General features: G+C 41.0%; 1 protein-coding gene across 2 annotated transcripts in view; it reads right to left on the reverse strand.

Annotated features, from left to right (window-relative positions):
- LOC149157997 (Protein kinase superfamily protein) overlaps nucleotides 1–27,270 on the reverse strand; it is a 349,830-nt gene that overhangs the window by 77,777 nt on the left and 244,783 nt on the right. The gene's annotated exons all lie outside the window — the stretch shown is intronic.

Below are 27,270 nucleotides of genomic sequence, written 5' to 3' on the forward strand. Positions count from 1 at the left end.
AGCTCAAGTAGACTGGCAGTCCAGAGACATATATCTCAAAGTTTCAAAGGCTCGCAATTATGGTCACCGACATACTTGATGCACGGTTGGTGATGTTGTTTGTTGAGGGGCTATCTAATCCTCTATGTGGTTGGGTTAAGGCTATAGTTATCAGAACTAGACCAGTCATTGAACCGGTAGACCCCTCAAACCAGGAACCTGTCAGAACTGTACGGAAACCAAACCAAAAAACTGGTCAACCAGAAACACATAAAATATTCAAAGAAAAACATATATATATATATATATATATATATATATATATATATATACATATATATATATATATATATATATATATATACGTATATATATATATATATATATATATATGTTGATTTGGGGTAGCATCGGATGTGCTCTAGGCATGAAAATTGGTGGAGAGGCTAAAGCGCATGAGATCTCCAAGACCCAGAAATGGTTTGGGCAGATTCTAACCGGTTTGGGAGATATTAAAATAATTAATATTTTTAATAGAGTTCCTAAGTCTAAACTTAGGAAAAATAAAATATTAATGGTTATTAATATAAAACTGGGTGAGAAGGTTCCAAAAGTCATGGATTAAGCCAAATCTAATCTTAGTCGTTGATTAGAGATTTAATTTCAGTTGTTGATGGACCAACGAGAAAAGCATAAGAGGAGGTCTGAGGATCAGTTAGAGAACACACCAGAGTGATCAGTCATTCATCTTGCTAGAGCGGAGTTGCTAAGCAAAGTTGAATCAGTGATCAGTAGTGAGGGGTAGTAGTACGAGGCAGAGGGGCAGGGACAATACTAGAAGACCAGCACAAAAGCAGAGAGAGCGAGAGCAGTAATCAGTCCAGGCTACGCAGAGCCCAGGAGAGGCTACGCAGAGCCCAAAGAGACTACGTCATCCACGTAGAGGGCAGAGGGAGTGACGCAAAGGCTCCCAGAGGCTGCGCAATGCCTCAGAGGGCTGACGCAGAGAGTCCTGGGGCTAACGCAGGTCAGCATGAGGCTGACGCAGAGCCCAGAAGGGCCAGTGCTAAGCTTTAGTTGTGTCAGAGAGGGTTTCATGGGACAGGTTTTCTAAATACCTGTTTCCGGATATAGAGGTATTGTTGCCGTATATTTTTCTCTGTCAGGTGAGCCAATTTAGGCACCCAATTATACTTAGATAAACAACATGATAATATAACCCTCTGAATAGCTGCACCGGTTTTCCCGCGTTGGGTTTTCCTGGGGACATTGGTCCAAAAATAACAGTGTCACTTGTGTGCTTGTTTTCTTTCAGTTGATGAGCTGTAGATGATACTATACTTGTGTTTATTTTCAGTATTCACATGGTAAATAACTTGTTAAGTAATTAAACAAGTAGGAGAAATAAACCAGATAGTACAAGAAGAATTTCTAACGTGTTAGACTTAGAAATTCCAACATGGTATCAGAGCATGGTTGCAGATCACTAGATAACTGAAGGCATCAATTGAGCAGAGCATTTATAGCAGATTCAGTTGTCCAAAGTGACAGAGCTGATCCTTGCAGAAGGCGACAGAGGAAGGGGTGACGCAGAGGGACTGCATCATCATTCTGGGCTAGAGAAAGGTAGCACAGAGGCTAGGAGGGCTGACGCAGTTGGCTGGGGGAGCTGATTTGCCGGTTCTGGAATTGCGTAGAGCCAAGTGGCTAAATCCTTCTGTTGTTGGGGCATAGGAGGCTGTGGGTAATTTGCGGAGCAAAGCTGGTGGGGTACTGTGGTTAGAACAATACTTAACAGGGCAAGACCAAGGAGGAGGGAGTTGCTGCCGAGGTGGATTTCTAGCCAAGGAATCTGGATCAGTGTTGCCGTTGCACAGACGAGCGGAGTGGGGAATTTTGACATTGGCAGAAGGATTTCTAGGAGGGAAATTAGGACTCAGAGGGAGTTGAGAGGAAAACTTCCAAACGGGAAGTAGAGAAACTCAGCAGGAGTCGAACAGAGGACTTCCAGGAGGGAAGTAAAGAGACTCGGAGGAGTCGAAAGAAGAGCAGCAAGATGGCCGTGAATGGGCTTAGAGATCTGGATAGGTTGGACAGAGCATCCAACTTTGTGGTCTGGAAGGTCGGGATCTTGTCCATTCTAGATAGACATCGCCTCAAGGGCTTCGTCTCGAGAGTGATAGCTATCCCAGTTGACCCGATAGCTAATGAACGGTATGAGGAGGCAATGGCTAAGGCTAAGTGAATCATCCTTGATGGGGTCAAGGATCATGTGGTACGACATATTGTCGAGAAGGAAACGACAAAGGAGATGTGGGATGCCTTGAAGACATTGTACCAGCATACTTCTGTGCAGAGGAAGACGCTCATGGAGAATCAGCTAAGGGCATACCAAATGCAGAAGGGAGAGCAGATAGATGTCTTCCTCGGTCAGTTGAAGCCTGAAGGAGAACTGTGACCAGCTAACTTCCACAGGGGCCACGTCAGATAAGGAATTGATGGTGAGGACTACAGTGCACAGTTTCCGAGGATTCGGAGGTTTTTGTCCAGAGCATACCGGGCAGGATGAGTCTTCCAAATTGGGAAGAACTATGGGAAGCTCTTCGTCAAGAAGAGATCAGACGGCTGACCAAGGCGGAGAGTAGCAGAAAAGGGGTCAAAATCAAGAAGGGGGAAGAAGAAGGACCTCTCCAAGGTCAAGTGCTTCCATTGTGGGGAACTGGGTCATTTTGCGAACCAGTGTCTCAGGAAGAAGAGTAAGGGAGAGGCTTTGGACTCGAAGGCAGCGCCAGCAAAGGCAGAGAAAGAAGTCGAGGAGGAGGACGATTGTGCCATGAGTGCTCATATGCCACTTGAGAAGAAGCGGGGAGACATCAAGCTGTAGTCAGGAAGTCTACAGGCAATGAGGGGAAGGATCCTTGAGGTACCCAACCTCTTGGATTATACTTTGCTACGGGAGCCCCGAAAAGTAGTAGGACTGGCGAATGTTGGTAGAGACGGATGTGGATAGAGCGGCAGAGAGTGCTACAATGCAAGAGTCCTGGGACAGCGTGAGGCTAGCACGCTGCACTAGTGCGATAGGCACGAGAGTGTTGCACCAGTGCAAGATGGCACAGAGAGGTATGCAACGGTGCGAGATGCAGGGAGTTGTTGCAGTAGCGCAGAAGTCAGTAGGGGGAGCACTTGTTAGCAGTAGAGGGAGCTTCAGCATCGAGAGTGTTTCTACCCTAACAGGGATGTCAGATGTTGGGTGGATCAGTTACTTCTCAGTAACTGAGCTGCAGTGCAGTAGCAGTATGCAGTAGCACAATGCAGCATGATGAGAGGGGATCCAGTGCAGAAGTAGTGTTGGGAAGATGGACCAGCAACAGCACGGATGCAGAGGGAGTTGTCGTACGGATGCAGCAGTGGCAATGGCAAGGCCATGGGCAACAGTACAAGATGTAGCTATGCAGAGGATGTTGGGCAATGTTGACCACTACGTGTCAACGACCCATAGCAGTACACCCCATATTTTCGCAAAATGGATAGTGCCTGATCGACGTGTTCATGCCGTCCAGTTATCATCATCAGCTTGATCATCATCTTATACTGTAAACCCATTCTGCATGTGTATAATGTAACTAATCTCAGCAGATCTGTGTCGTGTATGTAATTACCTAGGTAAACCTACTTTTTCGGTGATGATCTACATTCTGGGAGGTTTTTTGTCTCACCGATCCATTCTCAGATGGTCAACAGAGTTTTCCTTCAACCTTACCCCAAAGCCGGAATGGATTTTGTCACTGGGATCTTAGGGGAGTCCTAGCGTTCTAGATCAAGTCTATGTAAAAGTAATTTGGGAATAATCCTAACTATTTGGTTAGGTTATTTTATTACAAATTGCTTAGTCTGCTGGATTATATTTGTGTTGCAAAATTGGGTAGTCTGTGAGGGTCTTTTGCAAATGGGCTCCCCCCTTGAGATGTAAAAAATGTGAAAATCATGATGTGAAGTGTCTTGAGGGTTGAAAAAATAATTTATCCCTTCATAAGTTAATTAATTAAATTTTTCTGGCCAGAATTAATTAAAATCCTAAGCCAGAAATTTAATCAATTCTAAGTCCTAAGTAAATTTAAATTCTCCGAAGGCAAAATTCGTCAGTCCTTAAAAATTCAAATTTAAAAGGTCCTGGGACTAAGGTAAATTAATTATTTTGCTAAATTTTAAACCTTTGGTCCCTGGGATTAAGTCAAAGTCAAAATTTTGAGGAAATTAATTAAAAAATTTAATTTTTGAATTAATTAAAATGCATTTAATTGAAAAATTCGAATTTCCTCAAGAATTTAAAATTTCGACAGATGAGATTAAAAGAAATTTTAATTCTCATCAACGGTCGAGATTTCTTTGATGAGGATCACTCTAACTAACCATTGGAGGATTTATCTTTAAATAGGAGGTCATTTGTCAGTCAATTGATCCGATCTTTGGATTGTGTGCTAAGCTAAAATTTCTCGTGTAATCTTTTTTTTGAACAATAAATAAAGACTTTGGGGTTAATTTTCATCGGTGTTACTCTTCATGGAAGTACTGTAAGATGTATCATTTTTTATGCGTAATTTTTTTTTTTAGCCATTGATAATAGCTTCTGAAGAGTGATTTGAGTACATGTATCTTGCTCAGTTGCTAGGGTTTGAATGATAATCTAAATTCTGAACGTAATAGCAGGTATCTCTATTTGTCTGAGTTTTATTATTGTTTTCTTGCTCTATGTTAATGGCTGGATTGAATTTTGCAGGAAGATCTTGATTTTTAGATCATCGGGCGTTGGGGGAAGTTTTGAGTTGAACCAGCCAACCCCCGATTCGTATTTTCTGAAAATCCCAGCTTGATTTGATCCCGAGCTTATCATAAGATTTTAAGTGGTGATGCATGAAGGGTTTTGAGCTCAGCACCTCCTTTAAACTTTAAAAATTAAAATATTTTTATGTGCTAAATTGATAAATCCGATCGTTAATATTTTCTATCCATCTTTGATTGATTATGTTTGTTTTGGAATTTTTTATGGAGCGACTAGGGTTTTGAACAGGGGGCGACAGAAGCAAGCTGGTAACGATGGAGGGGCATGGAGGAGGGAGCTCCACTCCCTCCTACAGTAACATGGTTTCAAACAAAAGCAAAGAGACGAGTCTGAAAAATTTCAGGAAACCAACGGAGGCAGAGACAAAGACAACCAGCACTCAAAAGCCGGAAAGCAGCAAATCCCTAGAAAAGGAAGGGACCCACAAGGAGGCGAGGAAGGAAGCAAAATCTGGAGACAGCAGTCAGAGAATGGAGAATATATCTACGACGGGACCTTGCAAGCCCAAGTCTAACATCAAACCCCGGGTGGTCTTAAATGATCCTGCTTTATAGGTGCACAGGGATCACATGGCAACTTATGCTGTCATATGCAAGTTTATGGGTATATGGCCCACAGAGAAAGTGTTGTACACATGGATAAGAAACAACTAGAAACCGAAGGGAGAAATAAACCTACATCTTGGGTCCAAGGGTTTTTTCACAGTGGTTTTCACTAACCTAGAGGACAAAGACAAAGTTTTCGAAGGAGGACCCTACTTCTATGCTACTGTTGGCCTCTACATGCGACCTTGGATGATGAACTTTGTTCCGGAGCGAGAAACGTTCACATCGTTCCCGGTATGGATTAGATTATACTCCTCACCTTTAGATTATTGGCTACCAGAATCCTTAAAAGCTATAGGTAATAAATTAGGGCATTTTATAAAGATTTCAGAGGCGACACTGCGTGGTAAATATACCTCCTTCGCCCGTATATGTGTTGAAATGGACTTATCGAGAGCACTCCCAGATGAAGTCATCCTAGAAGTTTATGATGAGGAATGGGTACAGGCAGTTGACTATGAACACATCCCATTCAGATGTCGTAAATGTCATGAACATGGGCACCTCTTCAGAGACTGCCCACTCAACAAAAGGGAGGATAACCTGAAAACCAACACAGGAAAAGACCCTGAAGGTTTCACCAAAGTGGGAGGCAGAGGGAAAGGAGGGGGAAAATGTACCAAAAGAAACTTAGCGAGAGCAAGCTACCAAGTCATAATAGCTTCGAGATTTTAGAAGAAGAGGGGGGGGGAATGGAACGAATAAGGAACCGGAGGACATCCATACAGAGAAAGAAAAAGAGGATAGCATGGAAATCATACAGGAATACAATGAACAAAAGGAGAACCCACCAAGCACTATGGAACTTGGCAGGGACCATGAGATGACCCCAAGCGAAGGAGGTACGGAGGACCAAGACCTACAGGAGATTCTTGAGAGGGAGAACCTTGAACTAGAAAAGTTTCTAGAGCAGGGAACCAACAAAGGGATTGACTCTCTGCCACAAGAGGAGTTTGATAGAGTACAACAACTATTCCTCCGAAGGTCTCAAACAAAGGCTACAGGAGTCAAAAGGAACTACGACAGCCAGGAGAACATAGGGGTTAAATCAATGGAGATAACTTCAGGACACTCCTCCAAGAACCCAGGCAAGAAAAGAGGAAGAAAGAGACAGAATGAACTTCTGTCAGAGTGTGGGAAACTCATGATTAATTCAGGTAAGATGAAAGATCTCACCAGTTACTCTTTCACAAACCCATCATTATGAAGCTTACAACCTGGAACATTAGAGGACTAGGAAGTAAAAGAAAACAAAGAAATCTCAGCAACAGAATAAAAGAAGAAAAACCAGACATGGTGTTTATACAGGAAACAAAATGCTCAGTAGACAAGATCAGAGAAATACATAGCAAATGGCTTATCAAATATGAGTACCTAGAAGTCAAAGCAAATAACACAGCAGGGGGAATTCTTACTCTATGGAATCCTCAGAAATTTGAGATCCTGGATGCTGAAGCATCTAGGAACCACCTTTCAATGGTTATCCAACCTTTGGGGGACAAGGATTGTTACATGATCACAAATGTCTATGGTCCACAACTTCTTGAAGACAAACTCAGGCTCCTCACCTCTCTGGAGGAGCTGAGAGAGAGACACCCAGTAATCCCCTGGATTCTGGGAGGGGATTTTAACATGATCAAATCGCTCACAGAGAAAAAAGGAGGGACCAGAATGCTTGGACGAGACTCAATTGCCTTCCAGAACTTCTTAAACAACATGAGACTGGTGGATATGGACACAATAAATGGTACCTTCACATGGAATAATAGGAGAGGAGGAACCTCCCAAGTTGCCTCGAAATTAGACAGATTCATAATCTCGGAGGATCTCCTTCTCTCCGGTCATATCATGACAGCTTTTATCCTTCCTTTTGGAGGCTCGGACCACTGGCCCATCCAGTTGGAAGCCTCATTTATTGGTACCCTGAGGAACAGACCTTTTAGGTTCGAAAATGTCTGGCTCACTCACCCTGACTTCATCACTAATATTGGAAAATGGTGGGTGGAAGACATGCCCACCCAAGGCACAAAAATGTTCCTCCTGCAACAGAGACTCAAACACATAAAGCTAAGGCTCAAAGAATGGAACAAAAATGAGTTTGGCAATATTTTTGAAGCCAAAAGAGAAGTGGAGAAAAAATTACAGGAAACTAATCAAATCCTCATCACAGAAGGCTTCACAGAGGAGAGGAAAATGCAAGCGGAATCGCTACAACAAGAATGGGACAATAGATGCCAGCAGGAGGAAATCTTCTGGAGACAGAAATCAAGAGTACAATGGATTAAAGAAGGGGAGAGAAATACCAGGTTCTTCCACAAGTCTACCATGAAACACAGGGCAAATAATCGGATCACAAAACTCATAGATCCTCAAGGGAAAGAGCTAAATACTCACAAGGAAATGGAATCTGTTCTGGTACAACATTTTCAAAACATAGCAGAGGAGACCATGGCAGACAGATCTCAATTCACCAAGAGCTTCACTCAGCATATTCCAAAACTGGTTACCAGGGAAGATAATTATAACCTCAACAGGCCAGTAACGGAAGAAGAGGTCAAGGAAGTAATCAAAGAGATGCACAACGGGAAAGCTCCAGGCCCGGATGGTTTCAATGTAGACTTCTTCAAAGCATGCTGGGAAACTATCAAACAAGACATTCTTGATGTGGTGGAGGACTCGAGAAAATCAAGAACTGTTCTGAGAGCGCTTAATGAATCCTTCATAGCATTAATCCCTAAACAGGAAAAAGCCATGACACCAGACAGATTCAGACCCATAGCTTTATGCAATGTGGTGTACAAAATCATTTCCAAAGTTATTGCTAACAGACTCAAACCTCTTCTTCCAATGCTAGTGTCAGAGGAGCAGACTGGATATGTGGAAGGTAGACAAATTCTCAATAATATCATTCAAGCTCACGAAGTGGTTCATTCCCTCAAGACCAACAAGCAAGCAGGTATGATAATGCAGTTAGACATAGCGAAAGCTTATGATAAGCTAAGTTGGTCTTACATTAGGGAAGTTCTTAAAGCTTATGGCTTTGACCACAACTAGATAAAGTGGGTCATGGCTCTGGTTACCACAGCTAGTTGTTCAATCCTTCTTAATGGCTCTCCATCCAGAACCTTCAGGCCATCGAGAGGCCTCAGGCAAGGAGATCCTCTCTCCCCATTCCTCTTCATTCTCATGATGGAAGGATTGGGCAAAGCGATCAATTCAGCCAAGGAGGAAGGAAGAATCCAGGGACTCAAACTTACTCAGAATGGGGACACATTGACTCATCAGCAATTTGTGGACGACACTATGCTGCAGGGCATTCCCACAGTCAAGGAAGCCAAAGCTTTCAAACAAATCCTGCATGATTTCGCAATGGTTGTTGGCACTGAGGTAAGCCTCACAAAATCGAAAGTTTTCTTTTTTAATATTGATATTTCTATTCAAAGAAATCTCTCCAGAATTCTCGGCTTTCAAAGAGATCATCTTCCCTCCAAATATCTGGGAATCCCTCTCACTGATAAACCTCTGAGTAAGGAAGTGTGGGAGTCAGTTACAAATAAACTAAAGGACAAAGTCAACAACTGGACTAGTAGATCCTTGAATTTAGCAGGAAGGCTAATTCTTACAAAGGCTCTTCTACAAACCATTCCAATGTTCATGTTTTCAGCCCTTCTTGTCCCAATAGAGGTTTTATAGCAAATCGAAACTTTCTTTGGGGTAAAGGAGAAGAGAAAAAGAAATGGGCTCTAGTTGCATGGGACAAGCTTTGCAAACCTAAAACACATGGTGGTTTGGGTCTCCATGACCCGGACACTCTAAGCAAAGTTTTGGGGGCAAAACTTTGGTGGAGATGGCTAAAGGAAATGAGAAACCCCTGGGCTAAGCTTTGGAAACAAAAATATGCAACAGACTGGCAGGAAGAGGACCACATTCGAATGATAGGACACATCAGGGGTTCCCATATTTGGAACAATGCTTGGGAGAATAGAGCCTTAGTTCAAAAACATAGTTTCTGGGAGATCAGAAATGGGAATCTAGCCTGGTTCTGGGAGGACAACTGGCAGCAGGAACACAACCTCTGTAGAGAAGGACTGGACATCATCAAAAGTGATACCATTAATAAAGGATTGAAAAGGGTAAGTGACTTTTGGGATCAGTCACGAGACACAGGTAAATGGAGAATTTGGAAGGTACCAGATTATAGTGAAGAGACCCCTTTGAAGGCCCAAGCTCAAGTTCTTGAAGCGATTCTGGAAAAGAGGCAAATTTTGACTTCAACCTCGAATGATCTACTAAGATGGGGCAGCAACAATGGGGGCATCTTCAACCTCAAAGAAGCAAAGAGAATAGTCACTGGACTTAACTATCCAAGCCCTGACAAAACTTGGAAAGACCTTTGGACCAACCCACATTGGATGAAGATCAAACTGTTCATGTGGCTGGTACAACATAAAAAGATTCTGACTTGGGAAAATCTCAGAAAGAGAGGTTTTGCTGGTCCATCAAGATGCCAGTTATGTGGTCTGCAGGAGGAAACTATGGATCACCTTCTCAACCTCTGCTCCTTCACCTCCACCTTATGGAATTGGGTGGCCTCTATCTTCAACCAAACAGTCAGGAACGAAAATGACATTACTGAAACTTTAAAGAATTGGAGGAAAGACTTCTCAGAAAATGAAACAGTCAATTTAGCCTGGACTCTGACGCCAAGATTTTTGATCTGGGATGTGTGGAAAGAACGCAACAACAGGATCTTCAAAGCTAAATCTGGTTCAACACAAAGCATCATGACTCAGATCCTTAAACAACTCAAAGAAACAGCTAATGCCCTTCTGAAGAAACTGTTAGACTCCGTCTTGTATGTCAAATGTGAGCTTGATTCTTCTTCAAAACCCTGTTTTGAAGAAGAAATCATTAAATGTGTTTTTAGAATATGTATCAAATTCTCCAGCCCTTCAAAAGGCAGCAGCTTCCTCAGCTCCTATCTCTGCAAAAGCACAAACAGAAGAAAACAAAACATCATCAGCAATCAGAGGCAAAGCAAGTTACAAGCAGGTGATGATGGATGGCCAGGAATGATGAGTGTAAGGGTTTTTTGAACTTGATGGTATGTATGATCATCCAAGCTTGCCTATGGCTGGAGACACCTGTCAGTTACTAGAAATACAATGTCATTCAAAGCTTACTGCTCGTCGTATTCAACGCCCCAAGAAGGGTGGCAAAGGTGATGGGTCAGATGATAATGGAGAAGTTATAGCGACTTTAGACTCACGAATGGGATTAGAATCTCCATTGCTGTGGTTGCGGGCAGATCCGGAGATGGAGTACTTGGCACAGATACAAATCCATCAACCTGTGCAGATGTGGATAAGTCAATTGGAAAAGGACAAGGATGTTGTTGCACAACTACAAGCAATTGCAACGTTGTGTAGTTTTCCACGATTGTCATGTTCAATTGTTAATGTTTTGAACAACTGCCTTATTGATTCAAAGGTGTTCTGGAGAGTGAGGATTGAGTCAGCATTTGCTTTAGCAAAAACAGCTACAGAGGAAACTGACTGGGCTGGCCTCATGCATTTAATTAAGTTCTACAAAAGTCGGCGCTTTGATCCAGATATTGAACTTCCAAGGCCAAACGACTATCATGATTTTTCTGAGTACTTTGTTCTTGAGGTAATGATGTAAGGCAGTTCCAAGTGCAATTGCTATTGTGAGGGGCAGAGATGGAAAAAGTCCACCAGAAGCAATTGATTTTATTTTGCAGTTGTTAAAGTATAACGACAATAGTGGAAATTCATACTCAGATGTATATTGGCTGGCAGCACTTGTGGACTCGATAGGCAAGATTGAATTTGGGCAACAGAGTATTCAAGCGTTACTGCCACACTTAAAGCGAATAAACTCTCTCTTGCAATTTGACAGATTCATGCCAAGCCACAATGGAGTCTTAACCATCAGTTGCATTCGTACTTTGACACAAATTGCATTGAAATTGTCGCACTTTGTACCCATGGGACGCTTAGAAGAACTTATAAAACCATTCCAAGACGTTCAAAGCACGCCATGGCAAATTCGTTTGGAAACAATTAAGACCCTTGCAGGCCGATCTGCGACTCTTTTTGGTGTCGCAAAGCCGAAGATGCTTATCATCTCAGAAAAAGCCATGATGTCGAAATGCTCGAGGAACAAAAGGCAAAGTCGGGTTCAATGAAGATACGGTTTTCAAGGTGTCAAGAAGCTAATGCTGACCAAGTTCGTGTGAGTTCTGAGGCATTAAATTCTTTAGAGGCTGTAAAGGAAATGGATACTACAGTAAGTGGCAGTTTGACCCATATTTTAGCAATTTCCGTAAAGTGGCAAAGCGTATCTCCAGGAATTTGGGGAGCAGTTGCAAAGTGGCATACAAGATTTGATTGCCTATATCTTCAATGAATGGGATTGACACCTGTAACGCCACCTCCTCATCAGATTCAGCAGATTCGAGTAGAAGGAGCGCTATTCTATCTTTAGAAGCGCTGATTGTTTTTTTTAGTTTTATTTATTAATAATGATAAAAACAAATTCCTGGTCTTGGGGTTGATTTGTTTTCCCCCAGCGGAGTTTATTTGATATATTAAAAAAGCAAAGTGAGAGGGAGGGAGAATTCTAAGAGCTAGTGGAGAACAGAGCTTTCATTGTACAGATTTTGACAGAGATTTTAATCAAAAAATGCAGCTCTAACCCCTGAGATTCCTGTGGTGTGACAATTTAGCATAAGTTTTCCTTCTGTTTCATATGTAATTGTTATGTTTTCATTTCGCTTCATGATCATTTCCAATTGAACAAATGAAGTGTTTAGGTAGAATTCATAATATTTTATGCTCTGCCTATAAGTTTGTTCATATTTAATGTTTTCTTCTATTTGACAAGGATTCATCTTCTATGCCCTTGTCAGCTCCTCAGCAGTCTTGCCATTCCATTTAATCTCAATTTGATGTTAAATTTCTTGCCTACCTTGCCTCAGGGGATAATCTGTGTTCTTGATTACATTTCTCTGCTCAAGCTGTTACTTTGCCCATGCAGCCCAGAAAAACCCCTTCATTATATTAAAAACCCCTTTTTTATCAATTTACTAGCCTAAAATCAGTTATTCCTTATTGGTCATCTCAGTCCCTTTGAAGATTTTTTTTTGCCGAGATAGACCCGGAGAGAGCCCTCTCCTGCCCCGTAGGGCTAGCTACGAGGCTAAGTGGTTTGATGTTACCTTGAGTTTCTCCTTTTTCAGCCTGAGCCAAATTCGAGCGCTAACATATTGGCGACCATACTGGGGAAGAACGTTCGACTTGTTGATTGTCTTGTCCCAGTACATGAAATCACATTGCAGATCTGATGCTGGTGGTGGACAGCAGTCAGATACATATGCAGGCAGAACCATTCACCTGGCGACTCCAACTCGATCCAGACATTCCAGTGCTTGTTGATTCACTCATGCAATGGTGGGGTATGTGGCAAACCCTGCATGGCGAGAAAAAGTAAGAAAAGAGTTAGCAGATTCTGAATTTGATGAAGAATTTTTCAGTGCCATACTTCATGGGTTGAAATCTCCAAAGTTCCCTTTTGAAACTAAAGCTAGATTTTGTGAGTTAGTTGTTGAAAGAATCGAAAAGGAGATTCAATGTTTAGATGAGCAGATCCAGTCATATGATTTCCAAGACCCTAAAAAGTTCTTGGAAATCCTTCCTCCTTTGCAACAAGAAGTCATAGAACTGCCTACACATGTTTACATTGACAATGTGCAGCTGGAAATATGTATTGCGGAGTTGGGGCAGCCAACAGAGTCTGGCCATCGCGATCCAATAGCAACATACATGGAAATGTTGTTTAGTTTGATTGATAGATCAGGTTGTCTTTTCCGTGACCAGGTTCTTTACGTGCAGGAAGGGCTACCAACAATTACATCTGTGTCCTGGCGGAAGCATTCTCGAGCGGCATCATTCTCAGGTTTACTTGAATGGTTAATCTGGCATTTCCGTATTACCTGATCTATCATTTGTACAGCCAAGTAGGGTAGATTTTGTAAATAAATAAGCAGCCAAAGGGCAGTATTTTGAGTTTTATTACAGTTTAGTGTGAAGTTTGCCGAGTCAGTGTTTCAATCAATTCAGTCAGTTTCCAGTCAATAAGTTGAGTCTTCAGTTGTGTTGATTTGTTCAAATGATGACTCCATTGCCCAATGGGTGGAGGCACTGTCTGCTCTCCCAAAGTTCTGCGGTTCTTGGCACCTCCAAAAAGCAGCAGCTGCCATCCCAAGTGGAGCCGATGTTAGACTCCGTCTTGTATGTCAAATGTGAGATTGATTCTTCTTCAAAACCCTGTTTTGAAGAAGAAATCATTAAATGTGTTTTTAGAATATGTATCAAATTCTCCAGCTCTTCAAAAGGCAGCAGCTTCCTCAGCTCCTATCTCTGCAAAAGCACAAACAGAAGAAAACAAAACATCATCAGCAATCAGAGGCAAAGCAAGTTACAAGCAGGTGATGATGGATGGCCAGGAATGATGAGTGTAAGGGTTTTTTGAACTTGATGGTATGTATGATCATCCAAGCTTGCCTATGGCTGGAGACACCTGTCAGTTACTAGAAATACAATGTCATTCAAAGCTTGCTGCTCGTCGTATTCAACGCCCCAAGAAGGGTGGCAAAGGTGATGGGTCAGATGATAATGGAGAAGTTATAGCGACTTTAGACTCACGAATGGGATTAGAATCTCCATTGCTGGGGTTGCGGGCAGATCCGGAGATGGAGTACTTGGCACAGATACAAATCCATCAACCTGTGCAAATGTGGATAAGTCAATTGGAAAAGGACAAGATGTTGTTGCACAACTACAAGCAATTGCAATGTTGTGTAGTTTTCCACGATTGTCATGTTCAATTGTTAATGTTTTGAACAACTGCCTTATTGATTCAAAGGTGTTCTGGAGAGTGAGGATTGAGTCAGCATTTGCTTTAGCAAAAACAGCTACAGAAGAAACTGACTGGGCTGGCCTCATGCATTTAATTAAGTTCTACAAAAGTCGGCACTTTGATCCAGATATTGAACTTCCAAGGCCAAACGACTATCATGATTTTTCTGAGTACTTGGTTCTTGAGGTAATGATGTAAGGCAGTTCCAAGTGCAATGGCTATTGTGAGGGGCGTCCACCAGAAGCAATTGATTTTATTTTGCAGTTGTTAAAGTATAACGACAATAGTGGAAATTCATACTCAGATGTATATTGGCTGGCAGCACTTGTGGACTCGATAGGCAAGATTGAATTTGGGCAACAGAGTATTCAAGCGTTACTGCCACGCTTAAAGCGAATAAACTCTCTCTTGCAATTTGACAGATTGATGCCAAGCCACAATGGAGTCTTAACCATCAGTTGCATTCGTACTTTGACACAAATTGCATTGAAATTGTCGCACTTTGTACCCATGGGACGCTTAGAAGAACTTATAAAACCATTCCAAGACGTTCAAAGCACGCCATGGCAAATTCGTTTGGAAACAATTAAGACCCTTGCAGGCCGATCTGTGACTCTTTTTGGTGTCGCAAAGCCGAAGATGCTTATCATCTCAGAAAAAGCCATGATGTTGAAATGCTCGAGGAACAAAAGGCAAAGTTGGGTTCAATGAAGATACGGTTTTCAAGGTGTCAAGAAGCTAATGCTGACCAAGTTCGTGTGAGTTCTGAGGCATTAAATTCTTTAGAGGCTGTAAAGGAAATGGATACTACAGTAAGTGGCAGTTTGACCCATATTTTAGCAATTTCCGTAAAGTGGCAAAACGTATCTCCAGGAATTTGGGGAGCAGTTGCAAAGTGGCATACAAGATTCGATTGCCTATATCTTCAGTAAATGGGATTGACACCTGTAATGCCACCTCCTCATCAGATTCAGCAGATTCGAGTAGAAGGAGCGCTATTCTATCTTTAGAAGCGCTGATTGTTTTTTTTAGTTTTATTTATTAATAATGATAAAAACAAATTCCTGGTCTTGGGGTCGATTTGTTTTCCCCCAGCGGAGTTTATTTGATATATTAAAAAAGCAAAGTGAGAGGGGAGGGAGAATTCTGAGAGCTGGTGGAGAACAGAGCTTTCATTGTACAGATTTTGACAGAGATTTTAATCAAAAAATGCAGCTCTGACCCCTGAGATTCCTGTGGTATGACAATTTAGCATAAGTTTTCCTTCTGTTTCATATGTAACCTGTTATGTTTTCATTTCGCTTCATGATCATTTCCAATTGAACAAATGAAGTGTTTAGGTAGAATTCATAATATTTTATGCTCTGCATATAAGTTTGTTCATATTTAATGTTTTCTTCTGTTTGACAAGGATTCATCTTCTATGCCCTTGTCAGCTCCTCAGCAGTCTTGCCATTCCATTTAATCTCAATTTGATGTTAAATTTCTTGCCTACCTTGCCTCAGGGGATAATCTGTGTTCTTGATTACATTTCTCTGCTCAAGCTGTTACTTTGCCCATGCAGCCCAGAAAAACCCCTTCATTATATTAAAAACCCCTTTTTTATCAATTTACTAGCCTAAAATCAGTTATTCCTTATTGGTCATCTCAGTCCCTTTGAAGATTTTTTTTTGCCGAGATAGACCCGGAGAGAGCCCTCTCCTGCCCCGTAGGGCTAGCTACGAGGCTAAGTGGTTTGATGTTACCTTGAGTTTCGCCTTTTTCAGCCTGAGGCAAATTCGAGCGCTAACAGAAACCACCTGAGAAACCCCCTGGACAATGGGATGCTCACATTCTCGAACTGTTGGGGCTCCAATCACATGTCCCTCAGGGCATAAAAAAGAAAGCAAGGCACATATCAGAAGGAAAGACTTTCTAGCAACCCCCTCCCCATGGCTTTTTGAAATTCAACATAGATGGAGCCTCAAAAGGAAACCCTGGGGATGTTGGTTACGGAGGAGTCATAAGAGATGAAGAGGGCAATATAAAAATTATCTTTCATAGTCATTTGGGGAGGGCAACTAACAACATGGCGGAACTCATGGCCATAGAGCAAGGCTTAGAAATTCTGATTGATCACAATTTACATAACACAATCATAGAGGTAGACTCGGAATTAACAATCAATTCGGTCAAAAGGATAGGCACTGGCACAGCACCAGACAAAGTTTCGAACCACTGGAGACTTTCGTAGGTCTATCACCGAATTCAATCTCACCTAAGAATACTCAGAACTCTTAGCTTTGTTCATGTGCGCAGAGATGCTAACAGAGTGGCGGACCGGCTTGCTAATGAAGGGGTGCTTTGTATAAGAGGCAACAAGTGTTGCTCGTGGGAGTTGGTTCCTACAGGACAACTGCGTGAGGACTGCTACACTCTGGCACATGCAGACAGGGAGCAGCACCAATACATGAAGGGGAAGCAGCCAGTTGAAAATTAAGAAGATGGTTGTAAAGGGTTTAACAAACAGGCTACACGAGAATTGGTATTTTTGGGCCTCACAAATGGAAGGAAGGCAGAGGAGAAAGAGTGCGATTCCAAAAGGAGGCACCAACAGCTTTGCTAAAGCACATGGTAGTTTTGCTACAGTTACAGTAGTTATCGGGCGTCTACATTACCATAAGTGGTTTTATAGAAAGGCTTCCAATGCCACTAACCAGTCTACACGTGGCCCAAGGAGGAGAGAGAATACCGCCTTCATCAGGCAGGTATTCCTCGCTCTTCTTTCCAGCCCGATATCCATCAAAGCCGTTGGATCTAGAGGTTGCAGATCTACGGCTGAGGTTTGTTGTGCTTGTTGGTTGGTGGGACCAGGTTGTCTTCCTTGCACGTTCCTGCTCAGGAGCGGGTTGAGGGATTTCAGGCGGAACAGCTGCTCGATGGTTATCCACCTTGCGGATTCGAACTATTTCTATTTCTGTATCGGGTCCGCTTATTGGTATTTTTGGGCCCCACAGATGGATGGTAGGTAGAGGAGAAAGAGCACGAAACCAAAAGGAGGCACCAATAGCTTTGCTAAAGTACATGGTGGTTTTGCTACAGTAACAGTGGTTATCGGGCGTCCGCATTACCATAAATGGTTTTACAAAAATGCCTCTGATGCCACTAACCATTCTACACGTGGCCCAAGGAGGAGAGAGAATACCGCCTTCATCGGGCAGGTATTCCTCGCTCATCTTTCTAGCCCGATATCCTTCATAGTCGTTGGATCTAGAGGTTGCAGATCTACGGCTGAGATTTGTTGTGCTTGTTGGTTGGTGGGACCGGGATATCTTCCTTGCACGTTCCTGCTCAGGAGCGGGTTAAGGGATTTCAGGCAGAACAACTACTCGATGGTTATCCACCTTACGGAATCGAAATATTTTCACTGTGGTCTCTATTTCCGCATCGGGTCCGCTTATTGACTTTTTGAAGGTTTGGTTTAGAAGGTTGCTCGGTTTTGTGGGCCCTTAGCCTAGTTCTCGAGCAGTTGGCTCAGATCCCTAAGCACAGGGCGCCAGTTGTATTTTATGTAACATTTTTTAGCTTCATATGAATAGAAGGTCCGTTTCTTGCTTCAGCCAAAAAAGATAAATCTGGCTATTAAGAGCCTCAGATTATCAGATCTGGGAGCCGAGTTGGACTCACACTCCCTAGATCTGATAGATCTGGCATTCATGTACATAGATCTGTAATTATGTTTGGTTTTCTGACTTGGGTTTTTCTGGGTTTTTGTATATATCATTTGGGTGTTTTATTGTTGTCTTGTAGCTACAGATCTGAGGAAGAAATCTACATAGAGTCCAGATCTAAGCCTTGGAGGGTAAGATCTGGATCTCTGGGGTTCATCAAATATCGTTTTCCAGGGATATTATTCAGACATTTTGCAGTGCAGGGTTTTAAATTTAAAACTTTTTTAATCTGCAAATTTTTTTAAGGATTTCACTGTTAAATCTGAAGCAATTGGATTCAATATTTTAATAAAAAAATTCGGAAATTTTTTTAAAGGTTTTCTAGGCCACCTGTCTGCTACCTGTGTTTTCAGTTTCTCTGTTGCCTGAGGTTGATTTTTCTAACAGAAAATTTCGAATTTGTTCATGCTATCTACATCCTGGGGTTTTCTAGAAATTTCATATTTCCCATTCATTTGCCTGAGCTCGATTTTGCCGTCTCCTCCTGCGATTTTCAACTCCCAACCTTATTCAATACAGCCCAATCCGTCGTCCATAAAACCCTCAACTGCTCCTTCCTCCATCCACAAGCAGCTCCATCTTCTGCAGCTCAATGCTCTTCAAATCTGCATCTGCATCCTCTTCCCACCTGCCATAATCCCTCAAAATTCCATCCAGCCCGCAGTCTATCTTCCTCGGATCCCTCAACTACGTGTTGCCTCCTGCGTATTCTTCTTCTCCTCCATACCGCGGATCTTCTGCTCCACGCTCCATGCTACCCACACCCTGCCCGTTGACTTGCAGAATCCTCATTCCCTCACTCCCCTAGCCTTCATCCTCGTGGCTCCCTTCTGCAAGCTCCCATGCATCCATCATCACTACTCGCGGCTTCCCTCCTGCATGCTGCCTCCTCCAGTTGCTCTTTTTGCTGCCTTTCCCTCTGCCCCTTCCTCAGACCTGCGTTACCCTCCTCGCTGCTTACGAGCTCTCCCGCCGCCCTCTAACCTACATACAAAACAATCAAACCCTTTGACACTTTCATTTTCCTTTTGTTTTGGTTTTGCCTAAGTTTCTTTTTAGTGTTAGGATTTTCCCTTTGTAACAATCCGATTTCAATTTTTATTTTTATTTTTACTTTAGTTACATTCATTTTTTTAATATTTTGTTTTGACTTGTGTCTATTTATTTTTTGATTTGATTTTAAGTTTATTTTACATTTTTTTTTATTTGTGTTTCATTTTTTTTTCCTTTTTTTTTTTCATTTTTCATTTGAAAAGCATTTCAAAAAGCACAAGAAAATTCTAAAACTTTAAAATAAAATTAAAAAAAAAAAAATCTAAAATCTAAAACATTTAAAAAAAAACAATTAAAAAAGTTTTTTTTTCTTTTTTCTTTATGACATTTGATTTTAAAATTTTATTGTTTATTTTTTTATTTTTACAAAATTCAAAAAATTTAAAAATTTTGAAAAATCTTAAAAATTAAAAATAATTAAAAAATCTAAAAATTTTAAATTTTGGTGTCGTGAAAATTAAGAATGAAATAAATTAAAGGATTTGTGCTTAAAGATTAAAATTTTTTAATGTGGCCTATGGCCCATTAAAAATTCGATTTATTAACCCGTTGATTTGTTTTACTTCTTTATATTTTGCTTAAGGAATATTTGAAGCACTAATCTAAAGTTCCTTGGTGTTATCTGGTGATTAAATGCATTTTCATGATTTTTCTATGGTCAAAGTGCGACTAGTGTTTTAAAATTTATATTGGCCATATTAAACCTAGATTTGGGCAGTTAATGAAAATCATTTTAAATCTAGGATATCTTGCGTGATAAAGTTTTGGGCATTTTACATTGATTATTCATGATTGTCATTGTTCGTCGCATATTGGAAAATTGTTCTGGATAACTTGTTTTATTTAGTCGATGATTAATTCAAATATTAAAGGAACTGGTATGTAGTCATTTATATCTTGGGATGGTGTCTTATTTTGATTTATCTATCTTAATTGACCTAGACTCGCTTTAGATTCATCAAGTTGTCCATCATTAAAATCTCCTAGAGTCTGTGTTTCACTGGCTATCTTCATCCATTTAGCTTAGGGACTACCCCCCTTGACTTGTCTAGGAGAAAATTTAAATGGTGTAAGGATTAAGAGTGACAACCCTCACTCTGAGCGTTGTCGCGCTACCTAGACACGTTGTGCGACAACAAGCGGGAAGGCCTAGCATCAGCACAAAGACCGATGCCGGATAATCAGGGTAATGCTCAGTGTGGAGTATTACTAGAGCACAGTCCTCACTAAGAGGGAGTGTTGAATTGGGGTAGCATCGAATGTGCTCTAGCCATGAAAATTGGTGGAGAGACTAAAGCACATGAGATCTCCAAGACCCAAAAATGGTTTGGGCAGATTCTAACCGGTTTGGGAGATATTAAAATAATTAATATTTTTAATGGAGTTCCTAAGTCTAAACTTAGGAAAAATAAAATATTAATGGGTATTAATATAAAATTGGGTTAGAAGGTTCCAAAAGCCATGGATCAAGCCAAATCTAATCTTAGCCATTGATTAGAGATTTAATCTCGGTCATTGATAGACCAATGAAAAAAGTATAAGAGGAGGCTTGAAGGTCAGTTGGAGAACACACTAGAGTGATCAGTCATTCATTTTGCTAGAGCGAGGTTGCTAAGCAAAGTTGAATCAGTGATCGACAACGAGGGGCAGTGGGTACGAGGCAGAGAGGCAAGGACAATACTAGGAGACCAGCACAGAAGCAGAGAGAGCAAGAGCAACAGTCAGTCCAGGCTACGCAAAGCCCAATAGAGGTAGCGCAGAGCCCAGAGAGACTGCGTCATCCACGCAGAGGGTAGAGGGAGTGACGCAGAGGCTCCCAGAGGCTGCGCAGTGCCTCAGAGGGCTAATGCAGAGGGTCCTAGGGCTGACACAGGTCAGCAGGAGGCTGATGCAAAGGGCAAAAGGGTCAGCGCTGAGCTTCAATTATGCCGGAGAGGGTTTCATGGGACAGGTTTTTTGAATACCTGTTTCTGGATATAGGGGTATTGTTGCCATATATTTTTCTCTGTCAGGTGAGCCGGTTTAGGCACCCAGTTGTACTTAGATAAATTGCATAATAATATAACCCTCTGAATAGCTGCACCGACTTTCCCACATTGGATTTTTCTGGAGACATTGGTCCAAAAATAACGGTGTCACTTGTTTTCTTTCAGCTGATGATCTGTAGATGTTGATACTGTACTTGTCTTTATTTTCAATATTTACATGGTAAATAACTTGTTAAGTAATTAAACAAGTAGGAGAAATAAACCAGATAGTACACGAAGAATTTCTAACGTGTTAGACTTAGAAATTCCAACAATATATTCATGTGCATTCATATGAATTTAGACCATTTACACAAATAAGCAAAAGTTCTCATTTATATAGCATGTAAGGGTGCACATAACCAAAATAGCAACGAGTGCAATCCATCTCTAAATCGAAAATACATCAGCAAACAAGCTCCACATGGCCTCTAGCATTGAAAAAAATTATGCTGCAACAAATACCTACATATCATCAAAATCATTTCCTATATTGGGACCTTCGTCATCAATATCACCCTCTAAGCATTAAAATAAGATAGAAAAATCATAGCAAGCCAGGTCAAGATTTTGTTTGAGTGACGGGTATTTTTTTTAGTAGGCTCATGATAGAGGATTTCAACAACCAATGCCACTAACATCAAGGTACATAGAGGGCTTGGTGCTCTTGATTAAATACTAGTTCCATACCCTCGTACATGAGAAAATCCAATGTAGCGTTGCCATCCCCCCAATCCTGAAATCCTGGAAAACTGTTAACTCTGCTGGATTTTAAGTGACATCTAAAATTATAATTTCTCCATATGAAATCCAATGAGGTCAAAACCACTCTCAAACATCCTGATTCATTTCATGGTAATGTTAAAAATTTAAGTAAAATGATGAAAATGAAAGATAAAGGAGAATGTCACTTTATCTTTCATTTTCATCCTTTTACTTTAAGAATTTAACATTACCATGAAATGCATAGCAATAATAAGGCCATATGCTTGAATATTCGGCACCTATTTTGGGCTAGTGCCCAACTAAGACAAACATTAAAAGAAGAAAAGAAAAACAAACCCATTTGCTACATTCTATGTGACTTTACTGTACCGAACCCAACAAAAATTGTTCAAGTCACCGGTTAGAACCAATTTTTGCCTCAAAACGGTTGGACCAGTCTGAACCGACTAGTCCAGTTCAGTCCTTATAACACTGGTTAAGGCTTCTACCTACCACTATATAGGATGCAGTTGGTAGAGCCAGAGATAAGTAGGATGTTGTTCCTAGGAGAAAATTTCCTCCCAAACGATCCTTTCCTCAAAAGAACAAAGAAGCTAAACCATTTCAAAGGGAGTACACTGGGAAACCAAAGCTGTATGAGGAGACCCGAAAGGAGTTGAGGAAGAAGAAGCTTTATTTTAGCTGTCAAGAGCCTTAAGCACTAAGACACAGATGTGTAGGGAAGGACAAGTCGGGCAAGGCACACTACATTAAGGTCTACTCAGATAGTGATCGTGCTGAGGAGGATGAGGAATCAGGGCAGGGATAGATACAAGAACAGGGAAATCTCGCAGCAGGTGAGGAGACATCATAGGCTGGGGCTAAAGGCCTTGTTATTGCATCCATGTCAAGATTTTCCAGGTACCATGTGTCCAGAGTCAAGGTTCTGTTGGGACAAAAGGCGACAGTGTTGATTGATGGTGGGGCATCCCACAATTTTATAGATGCATCTATGGTGGATCAGAGGGAGATTCCAATGGAGGAGTTTGATGGTTTCACTATGGTCATACAGGGTGGTCATCATATGGAGTGCACCAGATGGATCCCTAAGTTGAAAATATCCATGGGGAATTACACATTAACAGATGATTTCTTTAAGGTGGACATACCAGATACCAATGTGGTACTTGGAGTAGAGTGGCTTTATTCATCGGGACATACACTAGTGATCAGAGGAGGATGCAGATGGAGTTCATAGACCATGACAGCAAGAAGGTTGTTTTGTAGGCCATGCACTAGAATCCACCCAAGATTAGTGTCATGTCAAAAGCATGGAGGCAATGTTGTGGCATGGAGACATAGAGTGGGCAGTTGAGTGCTATATCATGGACACAAAGCCACTAGATCAACCTCGATAACATCCAAATGATATCCAAGTATTACTCCATAAATATCATAAAGTTTTTGGTGAGATTCCTCTAGGTAGACCCCCATATAGAGAATTGAGGATGTTATAGAGTTAGAGGAGGGGGTACGAGCAATTATAACCAACCCTTACCACCATCCCAAGGTATACAAGAATGAAATCAGAAAATCCATCAAGGAGTTGTTGAGATTGGGCCACATTCGTCCTAGTTCTAGTCCCTTTGCTTCTTTGGTGGTGTTGGCCATTTTGAGGATGTGCATCAATTATTGGGCGCTTAATAAGAAAACAATTAAGAACCAGTATCTGATCCCGAGGATTAATGAATTGATGGACGAGTTGAAGGGAGCCAATTACTTCTCGAAGATACATCTTCACTCTTGCTACCTAGTACCCTTAGATCGGAGTTCGGGAACAGGATATCCCAAAGACTGCTTTTCGGTGCCATTATGGGCACTATGAGTTTTTGGTTATGCCATTTGGGCTAACCAGCTACATTTCAGTTCCACACGAACCACATGTTCAATAAACGATTACGAAAGTATATGTTGGTTTTCTTTAATGACATACTCATCTACAATAGGACTTACGAGGATCATCTTAGGCATTTGGACGAGGTGTTGGGAATTTTGGAGGGACAAATCTATGCTAAAGAGTCCAAATGTGAGTTTGGTATGACCGAGATGCTTTATTTGGGGCATGTGATAGGGGAGAACGAGGTCCAAGTACACTAGGAGAAAATTGGGGCAATCATCGAGTGGCCTACCCCAAAGAATGTGACGAAACTAAAAAAGCTTCCTAGGTCTTTGCACATATTACAGGAAGTTTGTTAAGGGGTACTTGCAACTGACAACATCTCTTACAGACCTCACTAAGAAGGGAGCTTTTTGCTGGACAGAGGAGGCACAAACAACCATTGAGAGGATGAATCATGAAACAAGTGATGAGTTCATGTCTTGTGCTAGCATTACCAGACTTCACTCAGCCATTTGTGCTTGAGTGTGATGCATTGAGGACAGGGATAGGAGCCGCATTGATGCAAATTAACTATCCCATTGCTTTTGAGCGCTGCAAACTCAGAGAATATGAGCAACATTACTCAATATATGATAAGGAGATGTTGGTCATCATGCATGCATTGGCCAAATTTAAACAGTACATGGTGGGGAACGAGTTTAAATTGACATAAGAGGAAATTTTAGACTAAAAGTGGCCTCCTAAGGAAAAACATTAAAATAATAGTTAAAATAATAAAATAAGAGTTATGAATTTTGGAGGGAAAAGAAGAAAACTACTTTTTTTATTGTATTTTTTGGCTTATCTCTTTATAGGTTTACTCAAATTTCAAGTGTAGACACTCGTTGGATGCGGAATTAAATTCCACATCCAATGAGTACCCATTATGCATACTTCAATCAATGCCTCTTATTAGTGCCCCTCTTAAAGGAAGGACCTTATGGGTAGACACATTGAATTAGGGGAAAACAATAACCTACTAAGTGAAGCATGGGAACAAGGGTACAATCAAGGGTAGTCAATCTTCTATCTTGTCCTGTGATCCATATTAATATGCCCCAAAACATTAAATGAAAGCACAAGATTACAAAAATGGTTAATGTACCCTTCCAATAGATGAACCACCTTCCTTCAAGAAGCATGCCAAATGGGAGAGAGAACTGACCGAAGCATAACGAGCTTTGATTTAAAGTTATTTGTTGGCCATCATAGGGTTGTTGGTTGGTTGACTGACAAATGAGGAGACAAATTTTCTCCTATGGGTTACCTACTTTTGGTGGGTAACAAGAACCAAGTATGAAAATGTAGCAAGAAATTGGCTAATATTGTCAATGACCATTGAAATCCTATTGTAACAACTGGAAATTATTCTCCTAATTGTTAATATTTAACAATTTATTTGCTACAAAAAATACTGAATAAATCACATTGCACCCTTCACAAACAAAACTACAAAAAATAATAGCGTTGGAAAATGAGAAATACTAGCACACACATAAAATCGACATAATTATTTTTGGAAAATTGTCCGCAGAAAAACCCAACTTGAGAAAACCAGTGCAGCGGCTGAGGGCTTTTAATGTTAAGCAACCGTGAAATAATCTGAGTACAATCTAGATGTCGAACACTGGCAATCCTGCAAAGAAAAATACTAGAAAAAATATCTTGAGGGAAATTACCCTCACTTTGAGCAATCCCAACACTTGAATGCCACTGAAAATCAAGTCGTCCACCTTGCCCTGTGCAACTTCTACGTCACCTTGCCGCAGACTGCTACACACTCAACCCGAACTCGTGCTGCCCACACTAGTGCTGCCTGCACCCGCTCTGCTCGGAACAATTCAAAATCAAGTCGTCCTACCTGCTACTAACTGGGAAAATGCTTCTCCGGCCCTCTAGAACCTTTGCCCGACCTCTAGAACTGAAAATGTCTTCTTATTTCAGCAAATCGAATTGGCCTCTAAAGCCTCTGCGCAACTTCCTAGAGAAATTTCAACTTCTCTGCAAAGTACTCGCCAAATTTGGAAAATCTTCCTTTGGCTGCATTGTCCCTGCCCTCTGACACCTACAGCCCTTCCGGCTCGAGCTCTTCTTCCTTGTTGGACCTCTATAGTTGGATAGCTCGATCTGCCAAGGAACTCGAACTATTGGTGTGTTTTCTCCATCTACCCATCGACTTCTTATAATCTTCTCTTGGACCTCCAACGGCCAAGATTAAAACCTAATAAAAGAACAAGATCATATTGGAGTCGATCCGTGTGAGTTTCTAGATGATTCACATCTTATCTCAATTAACTCTGATTAATTAACCCATTTTCCTAAGTTTAGACTTAGGAAATATTTAAAAATAGGCTAATAATCTAATTGAGACACTTCTAGTTGGAATTTCCAGAAACGATTTATGGGTTATGGAGAACTCCTGTGTTTTAGCCTCTCCACACAGTTTCGGGATTAGAACACCTTCGATACTACAAAAACTAACACTCCAGTCAATGACAGTGACAAATTATCAGCATATATTCATGTAAAATTCAAGACCTTTCTCTGCCAACTTGAAATATTATCGTAAATTCATGCACAATTTCAGCTATACATGGGGATATACAATAACAAAATAGGTGTTTGACAGAAGCAGAGAATCGACAGTCAGAATAATCAAACACAGATGCACTATCTCTTGGAGATGTCAAGTTTGAATGTTTGTTTTCTACTATATTGCAAGGATTATCAAGGAATATAATAATTTAGAAGACTATGGAAAGAAACAATTTGGCAGACCATACTTGATCATTAATCCATCTGTCACTGCTCCTAGATATGGACCAGGACAAGGACACCAAACAAAGATTGTTGGTTATGCGACAGTTAGACACAGTAAAAGTAAAGAAAGAAATTGAAGATGTCATATCAATACAAATTGCCATCTTTCATACACTAAACAATAGTCACATTTTGGCTTATTGCAAATTCAACTACGACCCCAGGTGAAAACTCTATTGATTATACAGAGGCTTCACAAACCTTGAGAGCAAGGTGTTAAATCCATACTTGGTAACTTACAAGATATGGAAGGTATGTGAAGTACAGGAACAGGAAAAGTATGAGAAACAGCATCCTAAAGTTGTGATAACTAAAGTTAGACAAATGCTTTGAAAACATATGCAAAAATTAGATAAATAATTGTCATGAACCCAACTTCAAACACTGAGCATTAGAATTTCTTAGTTAAATACGTGAAATGCTATTACAGTGCCAATTCCCATAGTTCCATACTTATTTGGAATTTGAATATGCAATGAGAAAACTTGAGCACTTGGGCCGCAAGATATTAAAACCATATTTAACATGTTGACTGGACTTCATACTTTTTGGTGATCAATACATTAAGGTATGCCAGCTATGACAAGATGTAGGAGCAGGTCTCTGATAATTTAACACCTATGCCCGTAGTGTAGGAGGATACAAGCAATAT

The sequence above is a fragment of the Pinus tabuliformis genome, chromosome 5_2 (assembly GCF_031772625.1).
Source record: "Pinus tabuliformis cultivar Carrire ecotype Pingquan chromosome 5_2, CPIR1, whole genome shotgun sequence".
Taxonomy (NCBI): domain Eukaryota; kingdom Viridiplantae; phylum Streptophyta; class Pinopsida; order Pinales; family Pinaceae; genus Pinus; species Pinus tabuliformis.